The sequence below is a fragment of the Littorina saxatilis genome, linkage group LG2, assembly GCF_037325665.1.
Source record: "Littorina saxatilis isolate snail1 linkage group LG2, US_GU_Lsax_2.0, whole genome shotgun sequence".
NCBI lineage: Eukaryota > Metazoa > Mollusca > Gastropoda > Littorinimorpha > Littorinidae > Littorina > Littorina saxatilis.
Genome location: NC_090246.1, coordinates 65,894,749 through 65,900,748, shown reverse-complemented (window position 1 = coordinate 65,900,748; position 6,000 = coordinate 65,894,749).

Here is a 6,000-nt window from a genome sequence, read left to right as displayed (position 1 = left end):
TCGTCTGTTTTGCGAATTGCGTCAGAGCTGGAACAAACTAAGCTCCGCCCATTTCGCTCTGGCTCAGAGCTGGATCATCGATCAAACGAATTATTTAATTTTGAGAGAAATCTAGGAGCAATCTGAAACTTTTTTTGACGCCAAAACATTGTTTTAGCATTGCTTCAGCTCCTCATTAGGGTGTGGATGGTCTGTGTTAGTCTGTATCGAGCACAACCACGAAAATGCACAAAAATCTCCACTTTTTGACAGAAATGATCAATTCTTGCGATATCTATTCATTGTAGCATCTATTTGCCTACTTGTGGTAATACCCAATGCATTTATGAACGTTACAAACCAAAAAGTATAGTGGAACACTGCCTTCGACACCTACCGTGGCGAGAGATCTGAGCCGACTGCGAAAAAGTGGCCCCTCAGAGCTGGAGCACTTCCGCCTCGGAACTTTTTACGCATGGAACGTCTCCCACACCGTGATACTGCTGTTGTTGCTAGTTTTGTGTTGCTGTTGTTGTGGTTGTGTTTGCTCTTGGTGTTGTTGTTGTTGTTGTTATTGTGGTGGTGGTTATTTTGTTTGTTCTCTGTGTGTGTGTGTGTGTGTGTGTGTGTGTGTGTGTGTGTGTGTGTGTGTGTGTGTTTGAGCTTAATGTTAATGTCACGAATACAATTATTTAATCGAAAATGCTTCATTACTGTGTAATTAAATAGACCAGTCTTACTCTTCAGCGTCCTAATTCGCCATCATAACTTGTTTTCCCAGTGCTGTCGGGTACGCAAATTCAAAGCAAACGAAACCAACAAAATTGTGAAAATCGATCCCGAAATGTAGCAATGCTAACGAGTTCCACTGTCGTCAGCATTCTTCCGCTTAGAGAATGGGGGTAGGGGTGTTGGGGGTGGGGGTGGGGGGTTGGGGGAAAGAGGTGGCCTTTTGTACCATTTAGTACATATGGAGCATGTCTTTCATCTGCTCCAGCAAAACAGGGTGAGATACCTGCTTCACACACCCCCCCTTATCTCTCCCTCTCTGCCTGTCCGGTGTGTACGAGTTGATTCATCAAAAGCTGACGCCAAAAATGTTTCCGCTTCGATTGGAAAAATGAAAAGCAACACCCGCCGAAGAGCAATCAAATCACTGAAACAGCATCATTTGCTCTCACTGAGTTCACTTTCAGACGCGCCATTACATTTCTGTTTAATCTTTTTGATCCCCATTTCATCCATGCTAAGTGCTATGATATATATCTGCTGTTTTTGCTCGTATATAAATGTAGAATAAGCATGAGAACTGTGAAAACAGCGGCATCATCATGTGGACGTCAACGCTCTTTGCTCTTGCTGTGGGATTGACCCTGACGACCACCCTAAGTAGGTACAACGTAGTAGAGCACTATACTGTGTATGTGTGTGTGTGTGTGTATGTGTGTGTGTGTGTGAGTATGTGCGTGCTCGTGTGTGTGCGTGCATGCGTATATGTGTGTGTGTGTGCGCGCGCGCGCGTGTGTGTGTGTGTGCGTGTGTGCGCGCGTGTGTGTGTGTGAGAGAGAGAGAGAGAGAGAAGGAAAGAGAGAGAGAGAGAGAAAGAGAGAGATCGAGAGAGAGAGAGGGAGAGACAGAGAGACAGACAGACAGACAGACAGACAGACAGACAGACAGACAGACAGACAGAGAGAGACAGAGAGACAGAGAGAGACAGAGCGTGCAAAAGTTCGATGATGTAAGTCCATGGACACTGTACAATGCTTTGAAAAATTGCTGAACAAATCACACGTTATTTCAACCGAAAATATTGGTTCTACTTTTGAGCTGTTAAACGCAGGTGATAATTTGTGATAGTTTCTAACTTACTCATTTTTCATCTCTTCTTGAGTACATGTTGAGGGAAAACCTTTCCGTTCTCGCGAGAGAAAAAATATCTTAAGATAGGCTCGCTTCGGGAGGGGGGGGGGGGGGGGGGGGGGTAGATTAGGGTGCTGTGGAAATGTTTTGACAGTGTCTTGTTCTTCAGAGGCGGCGACCCTCACCAGTAGTATCCAGAACAGCATCGAGACCCGGGTGATTGTGGATCGTTGGGAGTTTAACAGGTATGCAGCAGTCTCTCTTTAGCCATTCTTGAGGGTATATTCCTTCTTGTGCAGGTTAATGTTCACAGCCACATACATTTCCCGGCTTTTATAATTATGGGATAAGATCATCCTTCCACATAACAAAAATCTTTTTTGTGTGTGCAGAGTTTTGTGTGTGTTTCTGAAATCATTTACCAGTAAGACACAAACAAATTATATTAGATGATATAATTAAAATGTCAAACATTTCGACCATACACAGGAAAGAAGCCCAGCTGATGATGTATGGCACGTTTTTACATTGAACAATGCCCTGCTCGCATGTATAAAAAAACAAAAGAAAAAAAAAAGGAGAAAACAAATTTGTGATTTTAAAATCTGTCAGTTCATTGTTCGTTATGAGATGGGAGCGGCGCTCAAGCCTTCCGTTGTCGCTACGCACAAGCATAAGCATAAGCAATTGAGTCACCTGGTTTTGCCGAGAAAAGGTAACGGCGGGGTAACGTCATTGAACCACAATACTCAGCCGGCCCAAGAACAAAATAATTGTACGTGTGTACGTCATGGTTCCGGTGATATTTGTCTCTGTCATGACTCCAACAGTCTGTGTACCATGCAGAACAATGCAACGCGGTGTTATCAACAAACCCAGCAAAGGCATAAAGGCTTGTATCAGCGTTCATCATCGCGCAATTAAAAAGCTAATGGTCAGGGAGGAAAACCACTCCATCGAGTTCATCCGCACACTGTCGATAAAATCAGCTGTTAAGTGCTGGCGCACTCTGAGAATAAGTGCCCGCGACCTGAAAATTGAAACTGGTAGATACAGCAATACACCTAGGGAAAATAGATTATGTGAAACATGTGGAGTAATAGAAGATGAAATACATCTTCTAGATAACTGCATAGAAAACAACCAATTACGAAAATCTTTCATGAGTGTAATTAATCGACCTATATATTCATATGATGTACCAAGTCAACTTTTGCAAGTAGACAAAGTGCAAGCTAAATTGGGAGAATTTGTATATAATTCCTTCCAAAAAAAAAAGAAACAATGTAATCATTTGGTTATTTATCTTCCCGTGTCTTATAAACACTACGTTTCATGACAATAAAGTTTATTCGTATTCGTATTCACACGCACGCTACAAAAAACATGCTGCTGTGTATCTTTTTTATCGAACTTAACCAACAACACCTTCGTACCCAGCTAGCCACCTACAGGAATAGACACTGGTACATGCAGGTACAGACAGCAGGAAAACCACATACGTAATCAGGCATGCCGATTATTTACCACCCATGCTTATATAAACAGTATAATATACTGATACAAGAAAAAACCCACCTAATTTCAAATGTGAAAAAGTCAAATAAAATAGTCCTTGATTTGAACACACAATCAGAAATACTCGTACATGTATGCTTTCATAGTATCTTTTGTCATGTGCTCACATCTAGGACTATTTTAGTTGACTTTTAAAAAAACTTTGAAACAGTGATTTCCCCTCATATTAAAGCATGCACTCTGACACAGCTCAAGAGAAGTTCAGAGTGAGGATGTCAAGCAAGATCCATTATGCACATTACAAGGCATACTCTTTGTTTAAAAAATAATATGAACTACAATCAAATTATTTTTCAGCTGGAAGTCGAAAGTGGCCACGTCTGCAATCGAGTCAAAGAGAAACGTCGAAACGAAGACTGCTTTGGTCAACTACATCAATTCAGCCTTCCACGATGTAAGTGTGGATGTTTCTTTGAACTAACTAAACGCAAACTCTTACTTGCAAGTCAATACTGTTCCATGTGTGACTGAAAAATACAACAGTAGCAGCACTGAGCAGCAGCAACAGGGTAACTTACTTCCGCGTTACTGCCCGTTATGCCGGTATGTTGGCAGGTAGGGCAGCAAGCAAAGGGTAAGAAAGGCCTTTAAGATGTCGACGATCAACAGAAAAGAAAACAACACCGCGTGGCACCAAAAATCTCATCCAGTTAAAACGTCTTCTTCTACTGCTACATTCATCAATTTTAATCATGTAAAAATACAATACGCAACGAAACGCAGAGATTCATTGGTGTTTGTTTTAATGTTCTACGGCATCAATGCAGAAGTAACACATGTGTACACTATAGACTTTTAACAGAAAACAACCTTTACAACCTCTACAACAGAGGCAGATAAACAAGAACGCACAGGTGATCACACACACACGAGCACGCAAGGACGCACACACACACACACACACACTCACACCCACACACACACACGCGCGCGCGCGGCACGCACGCACAAGCAAGCAAACACACATACACACACACAACAGACAGACAGACACACACACACGCACGCACACACACACACACACATACACACACACACACACACACACACACACACGCAAGGACGCACGCACACACACACGCGCGCACGCACGCACGCACGCACGTACGTACAAACACACACACACACACACACACTCACACACACACTCACACACACTCACACACCCAATCATGAGTCTCCACAGAAGCTCACGGAGTTTACGACTTATTCCATAAACAAATATATCAAAACAAAATGAAAACAAGTCGCGTAAGGCGAAAATACAACATTTAGTCAAGTAGCTGTCGAACTCACAGAATGAAACTGAACGCAATGCAACGCAGCAAGACCGTATACTCGTAGCATCGTCAGTCCACCGCTCATGGCAAAGGCAGTGAAATTGACAAGAAGAGCGGTGTTAGTAGTTGCGCTGAGAAGGATAGCACGCTTTTCTGTACCTCTCTTCGTTTTAACTTTCTGAGCGTGTTTTCAATCCAAACATATCATATCTATATGTTTTTGGAATCAGGAACCGACAAGGAATAAGATGAAAGTGTTTTTAAATTGATTTCGAAAATGTAATTTTGATCATAATTTTTATATTTTTAATTTTCAGAGCTTGTTTTTAATCCAAATATAACATATTTATATGTTTTTGGAATCAGAAAATGATGGAGAATAAGATGAACGTAAATTTGGATCGTTTTATAAAAAAAAATTTTTTTTTTACAATTTTCAGATTTTTAATGACCCAAGTCATTAATTAATTCTTAAGCCACCAAGCTGAAATGCAATACTGAAGTTCGTGCTTCGTCGGAGATTACTTGACCAAAATTTCAACCAATTTGGTTCAAAAATGAGAGCGTGACAGTGCCGCCTCAACTTTCACGAAAAGCCGGATATGACGTCATCAAAGACATTTATCAAAAAAATGAAAAAAGCGTCTGAGGATATCATACCCAGGAACTCGCATGTAAAATTTCATAAAGATCGGTCCAGTAGTTTAGTCTGAATCGCTCTACACACACACACAGACAGACAGACACACATACACCACGACCCTCGTCTCGATTCCCCCCTCTATGTTAAAACATTTAGTCAAAACTTGACTAAATTTAAAAAGATAAGAAAACAATAACAATACATTCATTAAATGTTGGTCTGTATTTCAGCGTGCAAATACGGTGTGGATAGATACAGCGGATGCAACACTGGTCACTGCTCTGCGTACGCTGCTTACTGCTGTGCCACATGTGGCTGAACCCACACACTTACGCTCATATTCTCGCCCTTCCCATCTACACGACCATGAGCACCGCCACAGAATCTGTCCAGGGGAGATTGCGCACAAGAAAGCGGTCAGCTAGGTGGGAACCGAGCCCTGGGTCGGATTGTTGGAAATCGGATTGTTGGAATTCGAGACATGTTTGTGATCTCAACCAATCTAACCAGACCTTGAGTCCCACCGAGTTGGGCACTTTCTCGTACTTACCACCCCCGGGCTTCCACGTGGAATGAGAGCATCCTTTCACTGTGACACATACCAACAATCAATAACGTGGGATGGGGGCGCACAGTGCAAAGTGGGATGTTTGGTCTTTT